The sequence below is a fragment of the Bufo gargarizans genome, chromosome 1 (genome assembly GCF_014858855.1).
Source record: "Bufo gargarizans isolate SCDJY-AF-19 chromosome 1, ASM1485885v1, whole genome shotgun sequence".
NCBI lineage: Eukaryota > Metazoa > Chordata > Amphibia > Anura > Bufonidae > Bufo > Bufo gargarizans.
The window spans coordinates 610,645,139-610,658,614 of record NC_058080.1 but is presented as its reverse complement, the minus strand read 5'-3'; the positions used below and the strand labels follow the sequence as shown (position 1 = coordinate 610,658,614).

The 13,476-nt window shown below is 45.9% G+C and overlaps 1 protein-coding gene across 1 annotated transcript in view; it reads right to left on the bottom strand.

The window, feature by feature from the left end:
• The window catches only part of PRRT4 (proline rich transmembrane protein 4), a 47,041-nt gene extending 34,232 nt beyond the window's left edge, over positions 1–12,809 (bottom strand). Inside the window, exon 1 of the mRNA XM_044291149.1 lies at positions 12,715–12,809. The gene's annotated coding sequence lies outside the window, so the exon portion shown is untranslated. The remainder of the gene's footprint in view (positions 1–12,714) is intronic.
• Between the last annotated feature and the right edge of the window lie 667 nt (positions 12,810–13,476).

Here is a 13,476-nt window from a genome sequence, read left to right as displayed (position 1 = left end):
CTTAGGCTTAATTATTTCGCCATCCGGCATAGCTAGCTTGCCAGCACGATCCTGTGTTTCCCACACTAACAAACTATTCTGTTTTAGCATGTCTCTGGAAGGAAGTGAGAACTTTTCCCTTCCTGGCACTCCGGCCAGATCCATCACCTTAGCCCAGGGAGACGATCTTTCCAGCCCAGCAGCCATCAGATCCTGGACAGTTCCGCGTATCACGACAGAATTGAGGAGACGGCAGGATTCCCTTCCCCGCCACGGCAAGGAAAGCGGAGCTTTTCCGTCTACTGCGCACGTCAGCCGGTAACGCGGAGGCAGGGGGAGGGACCCAGCCAGTCCAGGCACGGGGGACATACACGCCGTGCTGGCCTCTTTGATGACGTCCATGTCCAGGGTCAACGACAGGTTAGAGAAGCTGGAGTCGGTCACCACATCCCTCTCCTTGGCAGTGCCACCACCGGCGGCGCCACCGGCACCAGCCGGGTTGCCAGTGGCCGTGCCATCCATCAACCCAGATGACCAAGAAGTCAGCCCGGCGCACATGATACCGGAGCACTTGAAAAGGGACATTCTGGAAGCATTCATGTCTCAGCACCCATCCAGACATCTCACGGATTTCCTGGTGTCAGGTCTGACCGAAGGCTTCCACACGGGCATCCTGCACATGCCGACAGGTACCCTCGAATGTCCAAATCTCCTATCCGCCCAAGGCAACCCCACCGCAATTGACGCCCTCATAGCCCTGGAAGTCGCAGAGGGCTTCGTGCTAGGACCATTCAAGACACCCCCATTCACCACATGGCGCACCAATCCCATTGGCATCGTCACCGGGAAGTCTTCCCAGAAGCAGAGGCTAATCATCGATTTATCGGCACCACACGGTTCAGCCGACCCCAGTCTAAACTCCCTCATTCCATCGGAAGAATTCTCACTCCAATACACCACCATAGATCACGCCATCACCGCCATCAAGCAAGCAGGGGTCGGAGCATGGCTCAGCAAAACCGACATCGCCAATGCGTTCAAATTTCTACCAATCCACCCGTCACTGTGGCACCTTCATGGCCATCAAGTGGTCCGGAAACTATTATTTTTTCTCCCGGTTGACCTTCGGATCCAAGAGTAGCCCGGCCATTTTTGACACATTCGCGGAGGCACTATGCTGGTTGCTCTTGAACGTAGCAAGATGCCCGATGGTCTTGCATTACCTTGATGACTTTCTACTCGTGGAGGAAAACAGCTCCCCTCCCGCCAGCCTCAGGGCCACCATCAAGCTGTTCGGGGAACTTGGGGTACCCATCTCCTCCAAGAAAACAGAAGGGCCGGACACATTCATCACCTTCTTGGGCATTCAGTTGGATTCGGCCTCCATGCAAGCCAGTTTGCCACTCGGGAAGATCCAGGTTATTCTCAACCACATAGACAATTACCTTCAACTCGGCAACTGCAACCGCAAGGAGTTACAGTCCCTATTGGGGTCCCTGAACTTTGCCATGCGCATCATTCCCCAGGGTCGCTCGTTCATTTCACGGCTTCTGCACCTTTTCCCCCTTTTCCTTCACGACTCTCACAGGCTGCCCCTGGATGCCCACGCCACTGCAGATCTGGGTAGTGTGGAGGAGATTTCTGTCCGCCTGGAACGGACAGGGAGCATGTTCCTCCCTCAGCTATCGGACTCTTCCCCATCTGTCTGGTCGGATGCGGCATCCACCACAGGCTTCGCGGCCATTTGTGGGAACGATTGGCTGTGGGGTAGCTGGCCTCCTGCGGTCCAGGGTTTGGAAGGGATTCTCCACTACCTCGGCTCTGTTCGAGATCTACCCTATCGTGGCGGCCGCCGTGGCGTGGGGTCATTCATGGGCAAACAGGTCGGTCCGATGCTACTCAGACAACCAGGCGACCTGCCAGATCATTAACAAGGGTCGGTCCAAATCCCTCACAATCATGAGGTTCCTGCGCAGGCTTACTTGGTTGGCAGCTTGCAACAATTTCTTCATACACTGCTTCCACGTCCCGGGAAGGTGCAATACGGCAGCTGACAATCTGTCTCGTTTCCAATTTCAGGCGTTTCATCAGGCTCTCCCGTCAGCGTCACCCACGGCCTCCATCACCCCGTCATTTCACCAGCTCATTCTGGATTAGAGGTCATCATGCGCCATAGCCAGTCATTATCCCACTCTGCACTATCAGACAACACACGCAGGTCATACAACAGAGCATTCGCACTGGTTAACAAATTCCTGTTGGAACACAGCATCACGCACCCATTTGTCATGACTTCCCTGCTAGGATTTGCTTCTTTTTGCCACCTCAAGCTCAAACTGTCATACAACACCATCAAGCTCTATCTCACCGGTATCCAACATCACATGCTAATCATACACCCCAACAACATCAGTTTCATGGCCTCACACCAGATCAAAACCATACTCAAGGGCATTCAGAAGACAGAACCCGCACGGCCGACACAGAGACTGCCCATTAACAGTCACATTTTCAAAGCACTATCCGACTTATTAGACTCCAGTCCTTTTGAAGCTGATACCAACTCCATCATCAAAACAGCGATGTACCTGGCCTTCTACGGATTCCTGAGGCCCGGGGAATTCACCACGACCTCGGCGACCCAAACTACACATTGTCTGCTAGCCTCCCACTTGTCGAAACACGGGGATCATTATATCCTAACCTTACCTCACTCCAAAAGCAGTCAGCTCTCACCCGTGAACATTCCATACTACCCTACGCAGAACAGATGGTGCCCAGTCGGGGTCCTGGACGCATACAAACAGCATCACAAGTTCCTACCCTGTCAGCCACTACTTCAACGGCGTGGGTCTGTACTCACCACCACCACCTTCATGACCTATGTCAGGTCACCCCTCACTCAACTAGGCCTCAACGCATCCAACTACTCTGGGCACTCCTTTCGGATCGGGGCCGCGTCCACGGCCTCCAGTGCCAACATCCCGGCTCATGTCATTAAGAGATTGGGGCGCTGGAAGTCGTCCGCTTTCGCACGTTACATCCCCAATCCAACACGGGAGTTAAGGAATGCTTTCCAAAACATGTCGGGTTGAGTTTTCCTGTATATCGAATACAATAAACGGTTTATCTCATTTTTGCCCTCTTCTTTCTCAGGCCTACCTCATCCTCGGTTTCGGCACACCACAACCGACTACGCTTATTCCCTGATTTCCTAGGTTCTTCACTGTACTACCGTAAGTGCCTCACACAAGTGTGAAGGCTTTGGCCTGGATTTGTGGGAGGGGCTGAGGTCCGCCTCCAGCCTATTTAGGGCACCCCTCTACCTAACTCCTGCACCGTCCGAGGTCTGAGCTTTGACCCTCCCACCACTCCACTCATTTAACAAACTCATTTCTTCCACATCTCTTTCCTTGGGTGGGCCCTCTTCTTTCTCAGGCCTACCTCATCCTCGGTTTCGGCACACCACAACCGACTACGCTTATTCCCTGATTTCCTAGGTTCTTCACTGTACTACCGTAAGTGCCTCACACAAATATACATAATAGTATCTTATTTGTAACCTAAATGTGAACTTGTTGGCATAACTCAGCCTCTCATGTCACTACCGGCAAAGTCAAACTATGTATTTACAGGCTTTTTCCCTATTAAACTGCTTTTGATCTAGGGGAACCTTATTGTCACTAATACTTGTAAGGCCTCCTTTTAGCTTTTACAAGCAGCTTCTTGCTTTTAATGGGACAGACTGTTTTCTGTCAGTGATAAAACTGTTATTTTAGTTTTTTTTTATGATGGGATAGAAAGTCAGGTCTTTACTATTTGGCTTATGTTTTCCTTGTGTATATTATCAAAGGGAACAGATTCCCCAAGTATGATATACAGATGCACAATAAAGATATCTAGTGTATTCTGCCACACGTCGGCTGCATATTCATATTTGTACAGTTTATTTGCTAGGGAGGGTTATCAGATCCTTTCATCCCTTACAATACAGTAATGTCATTCCATTCTGGTTCTTGTCATCTACATGAAATTGCTGAACTTTCAATGTTTAGTCATTGTTCGGCCAATATCTTTTCAGTATAAATCCTTTTCAGGGGTTATTTGTCATTTGATGACAGGTCTAAAAAAAATCTACCATTAAAAATATAAGACATGTAGCATTATCATTAGAAGGCCCACGTGTTGTAGCAGATGAAGAACACCCAGGAACATCTTCTGATTAAAGATCTCAGCAGAACAATTCCAGTGGAGAACATGAAATTCAATTGTGTGGAACATATTTAAATGGTAAATAATGGAAGAGGCACAGTTGTATGCGTAAATGTTTGATGTGACTCTTGGTGTGTGACACACACGGTGGGAGAACGCATGCCTCATGTATGGTGTCATGCTGCCTACCTGTTACATACAATGTAACACAAAACAAATTGCTGTGTGGGCTGCAGTTTTCCATCAGTGCTATGATTCATACTCATTTGAATTCAGTTTATGAAAAGCACAAGGACAAAAATATTTTATGTATAACACAGGCGAAGGAGGTGGAGGTGGAATGTTCTCTCACCACTGCGCTTGTATGGAGACCTATTAGTAAAGAACACACAACAACCTTTCAGTTCCAGCTACTTGGGCGATGGTAGCCATTTAGTTCTGCCCTTTTCCAATCTTACTGTCAGTATTACTATGTCTTTGTATTATTTCACTTGTTTTTGAAGCTTATGTATTATGCTTTTTTCGCAGTGTGTTTTATTCCTTATGTTTTTAGATTCTCCTCAACATGTTGACTGTTCATTTGCTACAAATATGAGCATTGATAGTATTCTGAAGAAATCCCAGAAGCAAGTGAAACCAAAAGGAATCTATTGCTCAGTTCAGGCATGGAACAAACAGCCCAGCATATAAAGATGGACTGATGAGCTCATTGGTCAAACAGCTAAACACAGAGTAAAAAAGGGAATGAAACCTTGCAGAGCTGTAGGGCAAGGTTCAATAAATAGACACCAATACACACACAGAAAGAGATCTAGCAGCCAAGCTGCAGCCTGTACCATGGACATAGGAGTTTGGTGGCTGGCTCCAGGCAAAATCTAGGTGAGTGATGCAGCACCCATACCTGTCCCATATAGTGTCACCATGTCAGCCTCTTCGCCATGTGATTTTTAAAGGGGTATCCCATGACCAATGTAAAAAATGAAAACCGGACATCATATAGTACATGATAACCTCTTTCTAACAAAGTTAGAACCAGCCCTGTACCTCACATGGATCCAGATATTTCCCCGTTCATTGCTCTGCTAGATTTATATCAAGCCGACAGATCAAGGGGAGTGTCTTCTCTGCTGCAGCTAAGGGGGCGTGTCTATGCTCTCACTATCACAGCTCAGGAGGCGTGTCTCAGCTCTTCCTATCACAGCTCAGGAGGCAGTTGAAGGATGAAACTGAGCATGTGCGGCCATATCAGTGAGCAGGTAAAAACGATAAGAAACAGAACAAACAGCAGGTGGCACTATACAGAGGCATTTTAGTGAATAACCATGCTAAATTTTTTATAACATGCAATTACAAAAGTACTAAGATCCAGGTGCTGGTTTGAAGACTGCAGAATATTTTTCATGGGACAACCCCTTTAACTTCATCATAATATTTGAAATGGATTAAACCATAATTTAGTTGCAGGATTCCAAGACCAAAATCCACATCTAATCCATTATACCAATCCTAATCCACCACTTTAGGGTACCCGTACACAGTGAAGCGTGGCTCTGGGATCCGCATACGGATTATATGCCTGTATTTGTTGGGCTGCACCTGTACTTGCTACTGTTTTACGCATGAACATCTTGTAGCTAGGCCGCACCGTCTGAGGTCACCTCTACTGCTGAGACACTAGACAACTCAAATTGGCTTCTAAAGTCGTATATAAGTGACTTCTTGACCTTACAACAGAAAATACATAATTCTGTAAATGGAAGAACACTGAACTTAGCTGAGGCTAGAGACGGTTGGGATCTCTCGTGACTACCTCAGAGTCCCTGCTCTTAGAGTAATTTGTCAGGTCTAATGGATTACTGTTTTGATACTGTTTAATATATTCTATTGTGGTTTGATGACGTTCCAGAGGCAAGAACTGCATACACCTTATGATCATTTTAAAACATGCAAATGAGGATGATGTCCCTTCTCAAGCCATGCAGCCACGATGCAGTTAAAAGCCCCAAGTCTACACTTTCTGCAAATTGTACAAGCGTTTATGGGTTGTTGATAATATAAGGTCACGCAGTTTGCATTTTTCATTAACAATCAGCAACCCGTTCACACAATTTGCAAACGTCATTAACTAAGGGTTTATGGCGGCATCTCAGCAGCGGCTTGGCAGTGCGGTGCGGCTACATCAGATCCACCCTCCCCACACGGAAAGAGTCTCATCAGAGACTCTGAAACCATTTCTAGAGCTGTATATTTCTGCAACCCTTTCCTCAGTTCATAGTTTGCAGTTCAGCAGAGCTGTAACAGCAAAACTGTGGGCATCATTTACTATCAGATATACTCCAGTTTGTTTTCTGGAGTATATCTGGCGCAGATTACGGTGCATAGGTTATTTGCACCGCAATCTGTGACTTCTCCCCGCTCACGCCAGGTCTAAAAAAAGGGTGTGTGACATGGGCGGTGAAGGGGACGGGCCGGTAGCACGTCTCATTTACCATTTTTTAAGCCCGTTTTAGGCATTAAAAATGGTCTAAATTTAAGCCAGCAAGGAAGCCGTCTTACATTTAGACTAGCGGTGGATGCGTCGAGGTTATATAGAGGCCAGCAGGTCCACAGCCAGCTACAGCGATTAGCGTCTTAAACTCCTGTGCTCCTAGTTCAGGAACAGCAGAGCTGAAATACAACACAGGAACACAATTTCTGAGTTTGTAGTTCTGGTACAGTTCGGTTAAAAATTCATACACAGGCTCAGATACAGGTACATACACTGGATACAGGTACAGGCACTGATACAAGGTTCAGGTTAAGGCACAGGATTCAGACAGGAATGGACGTGATGCAGGATCCACAAGAAAAGCAGGTGGATGGAACTATATCAGGAACTGCTCTACGAACTGACTGTAAGGCCTCATGCACACGACCGTTGTTTGGCTCCGCATCCGAGCCGCCGTTTTGGTGGTTCGGATGCGGACCCATTCATTTCAATGGAGCCGCAAAAGATGTGGACAGCACTCCGTGTGCTGTCTGCATCCGTGGCTCCATTCCGCGGGCCCGCCAAAAAAATATAACATTTCCTATTCTTGTCCGCGATTTGCGGACAAGAATAGGCATTTATATTGCCGGTGCCCGTTCCGTTCCGCAAATTGCGGAAGGCAACACGGGCGCCTTCTGTTTTTTACGGATCCGCGGTTTGCGGACAGCAAAAACCGACACGGTCATGTGCATGAGGCCTTAGGATGAGACCAGACTGAGTGGCTGGTCACATATGGCTAAGCCAAGACCAAAAAGGGTGAAATTTGGTAAAATTGTAGCGCATGCAATGAATTTCTTCACTTAGACCAGGGGTGGGAACTGCCAGCCCGTGGGATCATTTCATTTGGCCCATGACTCCCTGCCAGAGCATAACCTATTTGGGCCCTGCTCTGTGTCCTGATGCGTAGAATGCCAGGACGTAGGGCACAGTCAGGTCACAGTACATAGTGGTAACCGGAAGAAGCGATGCAGGGAGTCCGGGATCTGCAGCGATGTCCAGAGCAAGCCAGGTAAGTTTATTTTATTTTTTTGTAATATCTGATATAAGGGCTGATGGGGTTCGGACTGAGGCTGATTAGATCTGATCTGGGGGTCTAATCTGAGGCTGATGGGGTCTGGGGAGTCTGATCTGAGACTGATTATATGTGATCTGGGGGTCCGATCTGAGGCTGATTAGATTTGATCTGGGGGTCTAATCTGAGTCTGATGGGGGCTAGGGGGGCTGATCTGAGGCTAATAGAGGCTGGGGTGTCTGATCTGAGGGGTCTGATCTGAGGCTGATGCAGGCTGGGGGGGGGGGGTCTGAATGAATGCTGATGGAGGTTGGTAGGGTCTGATATAATTATATGTTTGACCAAATATAACAGTCTAATTTTTAAGTTGATAATTTTGTATGGTCTGTAAACAATGCTACAAATATCCAATTGTCCCTCGCCATCCCTGACTTAGAGTTGTGAATTACACCATGCAGCTCTATGGTTCTGAGTGCAGTGAATTGCACACATGGAAAAAAACTAAACAGATATCTGAATTGGGACTAAACCTCAGGCTATGAGTGAAAGAACAATCTGGGTATATATAGCATACCTTAAGTGGCTCATCAGAAACAGATGAACAGCAAGAGAGCTCAGAACCACGAAAAGTTAACCACTGTTTTGCTGGTGCTCAGGCAATGGTTTTAACGGACCTACTTGCTCAGACATGCTGCTAAGATGGAATGGTATGATTGGAGTGCACATGTTGCATAACAATGTGGTGCAGGCACTGAGCAGAGGCAGGAGGAGAGCGCTGGAGCACACAGCAGTGAGAACAATGATGGCAGTGCTGTGCATGGCAAAAGGTCTTCATCCTAAGTGTATGATCAATGTATATGTCATTGAAAGGTAGATGAACACAACTGAGCTTATGTGTCAACCTACAACAGAACAATGGTATCAGTAGTCGTAAAGCTGACCACTGCAACCAATCTGATTCCTCTTCTCTCTTTTCAGAGGCCTTTTAGAAAATGGAAGTACTACCCTGACTGGGTGTCATGGGCCTCCAAAATATCAATTTTTCTCCAAGTCTTTATGAAAAGGAATAGTGCCAGGCTCACATACTACTCTATGACTCCACAGTCTGAGGGTTTTTGGAAAACAGTTTCAGAATAAATCCATCTTGCTTTGCTTTGTGTAGGAAAAAATTAAATGTGAACCGTCTCAGCTCCATTTGGGCCCACTAGCTCATGCTAATGGAGTCGCTCTAATATTAAGGGTCCTGTACTAGTGATAGATTTAAATGGATATGGTTTAATACGACTGCCTCCTGTGATATATTCTAAAATAACATGTAGCCTTTAACATGCAATGCATTGATTAATCTCATAGGAGTAGTAGTGAACACATAATGGACTCAGGCAACAATCCTCCTGCAATTAACATGGTCAATCTCTACTGAGAGAACATGATATACTGTAGCTGCCACTCTGGACTTCACAATGGAGTTTTCCTAGCTTCTAAATCTGCTGACTTATCATATATAGAAATCAGAAACTATCCATGAGTTGGGATTGCCGACAATGCTCTGCTAGAAAGACTTCTTTTCATTAGTCTCTGAGCTCCAATCACAAAAAGTCCAAGATTTAATTGCAGCAGTGGCCATTTGTGAGAATGATGTATTATGAGAAATTTCATTGACTTTTCATAGCTTGCATAGGTTAGAAAGAACATTTCTCCTCATAGCTAAAGTTGTACACTTGCATGACCTTCACAGGTGATACATTGGCAATGTGGAATGAGGGAACAAAGGTACCTGTTTGAGAATGGAGTCCAAGGAACCAATGCACCAAGAAATTTGTATGTTGTTCCTATTTTGCCCTATCACAATCAATCCCACCATTGGATTGGTCTTACTGGCTCCTACAGTCTACAGTCATCTGTCCAGATACAGGTTCAGATACAGGTCCAGGCATTGGATATAGGGTTCAGATAGGATACAAGGTTCAGCTCAAGACACAAGATTCAGACAGAAATGGACTTGAAACAAGGCAGGGTGAGTCAGGATCCACAAAAAAAGCAGGTGGACGGAACTATATCAGTAACTGACTGTACACAAAGGATGAAATCAGACTGGGTGTCTGTCCACATGTGGCTAAGCCAAGCCCAATGTGGGTGAAATGTAATCTGTCCACCTCTGTAGTGATACCATGGTCTACTAATGGTACCTAAAACATACAGTACATCTAAGTGCAATCTATCAAATTCACAGCTTTTATATGGGGGCTATCTAGTGATGAGCAAAACGAGCTTCACTCAAAACTTTAAATTTAATGTTGTATGGAGACTCGAGGTACCAGTTAGAAGCCGAATTCGGATCCAAGTTTTAAGGTGGTTTTCCACTCAAATACCGAAGTTATTCAACAAAGTCTCGGAAGACTTCACAAATAACTAACTTCACCTCATTGGAGGCTGTACATTTTAATGTTGTATGTAGACGGATCTCTGTACAGCATTAATCCAAAGTTTTGAGCGAAGCGACTTCGGATCTAGGATCTGAAGCTCGCTTCACTCATCAATAGTGCTATCACAATATTTGCTTCTAGGGTGACTGCCTAATTCCTGGTCATCTAAATGGCCAAGTGAACTATTTCATTCCTATGGGCTATATGTCAAGAGGTATCTCCTGAAAAAAAAAAGAAACCTGGTGGCGCCAGCGAGATGGATCCTTTTTTCAGGAGATATCTATTTGTATACTGTTTTCCCATGAAGCATTGTCAATAAAACTCCATACCATCAATTACTTCAAGTAAGTCTCCATACGGGACTGACTTCTTTAAGGAGTGCCAGTACCCTACCTAACCTGTTTCCAAGGCATTGTATCAGGCAGACAGAATCCTACTCTGTACTGAAGAGGAGCAAACACCCTGAAATAGCTGTCTACAGATGGATATCTGGCCTGGCTATTTTCCCCTTGTGTCCTAGGGCTTGTTAAAAAGTCAGCTTTCAGTACAATAATGGCTTGACTACTAGATATCACAATCAACCTTATGTGTCACCCCCACCTCCTCATAGATTGTAAGCTCTTGCAAACAGGGCCCTCACTACTAGTGTTTCAGTTGTACATTAGCCAGTAACGTTGTGATATCTTTTGTTTTGATTATGAACCCCCTGAATTTGTAAAGCGCTGTAGAATATGATGGCGCTATAGAAATATTATTATTATTAACTATGACTTATAGGGAGCCACTTCCACAAGGTGGCGCTAGCAAGATAGTTCTCTTTTTTTAGGAGATATCCCTTTGCATATTGTTTTCCCATGGAGTACTTCCAGTAAGTCTCTACTAAGTGCTAGTCTCTTTAAGGAGAGCCAGTACCGTACCTAAGCTGCATCCAAGACATCACACTCACAAGATGGTTCTCTTTTCTCAGGAGGTACCTCTTTGCATATTGTTTTCCCATGGAGTACTTCCAGTAAGTCTCTACTAAGTGCTAGTCTCTTTAAGGAGAGCCAGTACTGTACCTAAGCTGCATCCAAGACATCACACTCACAAGATGGTTCTCTTTTCTCAGGAGGTACCTCTTTGCATATTGTTTTCCTATGAAGCTTTGCCACCAAGTCTCCAGACCATGAAGTACTTCCAGTAGTAAGTCTTTACTCAGGGCTAGTATCTTTAAGGATAGGCAGTGCCCTACTTAAGACATCACACTCCAGGCACTGGTGAGATGTTCTCTTTTTTCAGGAAATACTTCTTTGCATATTGTTTTCCCATGGAGTACTTCCAGTAAGTCTCTACTAAGGGCTAGTCTCTTTAAGGAGAGCCAGTACCCTACCTAAGCTGCATCCAAGACATTGCAATCAGGCACAGGTGCTAGCGAGATGGTTCTCTTTTATCAGGATATAACCCTTTGCATATTGTTTTCCCATGGAGTATTGCCACCAAGTCTCCATACCATAGAGGACTTCCAGTAAGGGTCCATTCGCACATCGGTAGAATGGGTCCGGATCTGTTCGGCAACATTGCGGAACAAATCCGGACCCATTCATTCTCTATGAGGCTGGAAGAGATGCGGACAGCACACAGCATTTCCGGAGCGCGGCCCCGATCTTCTGGTCCGCGGCTCCCGAAAAAAAATAGAACATGTCCTATTCTTGTCCGCAATTGCGGACAATAGGCAGTTCTATGGGGGTGCCGGCCGAGTGTATTGCGGATCCGCAATTTGCGGACATGTGAATAGACCCTAAGTCTCTACTCCGAGCTGGTCTCTTTAAGGAGAGCCAGTACCCTGCCTAAGCTGCATTCCTATGGGCTAGAAATCTATATGGAGTTGAGAAAGCTTCGTCCTAGTAAACTGCAGTATTTTACTTGATCATAATAACAGAAAATGACATAAAAATATATTGCAACAAAAAAAAAAGATATTTCTTGTTGGGTCAGGGCACTATAGTTTCATACCTAATCCAATATATATGCACAATAACACAAGCGACATTATACACGCATGATCACGGATAGAGAGACACCAGTAGTATGTGCAGTGCATCTCCTAGTGATTTACTAAGGACTTATCAAATTATCTTCCGCAGATCTATCAGCGATTCTATCAACCGATCAAGTGTCTTTCACCAGATGAGATTACTCGGTGCTGCAGAACTGACGATTATCGGGAGAGAAATCATTATGTCTATGGCCAGTTGTGTGAAGCAGAATGAGGAGCGCAGCGTGCATGTGAGACAGCCCGCTCACTAGTAGCGACCACACACATCTGCACACTGTGTACTTGGAATACAATGGTGTGCACTGAAGACGCCTTCATGTATGTAGACGGCTGCAGTGCAGAATTCACATCAGCTATGGAGAATGGAGACAGCCTGTAGAAGACATAGGTAAAGATCTGCATCCTGGCAATGTCAGGTAAGTCATATGTAGTGCACAGTGAGGTAAAGCAAGAGAAGTGCACTTCTAGAGGCTCATACATGTCAGCCAGATGTGAGGTGGGCATGCAGGAAGGCATCACTTACCCATCCACATCCATGCTGATCCCCTCAGTGTGCTGAGCCCGCTCTCCACCGCATCCCACCTCATCTCTTCACAGTAATGCTTTCCATTACCAAAGCAGCCCCATCTCTGAGTTTCTCCCTCCCCCATCCCACCTCCCAGTCATCCCCTCCTCCTCTCTGTCACTATATCTCCCTCCAGTTCCCCTCCCAGTCCCTGTCTCCTTGCAGATAGTGTATCCATGCCTGTGTGTGTATTCTCACATACATGCCACAATGCTGTATCTGGATTACCAGCGCGTAGCCATAGGGATGGAGAGATTACCGTCACACCTGGAACTGGTGACTGAGGGGCCCCCAAAGCTGGGGGACCGTGGTAGAAATATTGCACCTGGACCCAAGAGCTTCAGGTTACGGCGCCATACAGCAGTGCAGTGCCACCTTACAATACAGCTCTGCATAGGCATCCTTATACAAATAAGAGTGGGGAGATTATTACTCTACTACTATTTAGACTAGACTATACCGGCAGAACCTCAGGACGGGCTCGGTTGCTTGGTGGAAGTGCTTGTTTGTCAGCTGATCGCATTTTTAGGTTGTGTCACTTCAGCAAGTGACATTTATTATGTAGAGAAAGTTAATATAAGGCACTTACTAATGTATTGTTATTGGTAATATTCCTTCCTTTGCTGTCTGGAATCATATTTCCATCTCATTATACACTGCTTGTTTCCATGGTCACGACCATCTTGCAATCCATCAGCAGTGGTCGTGCTTGCACACTAT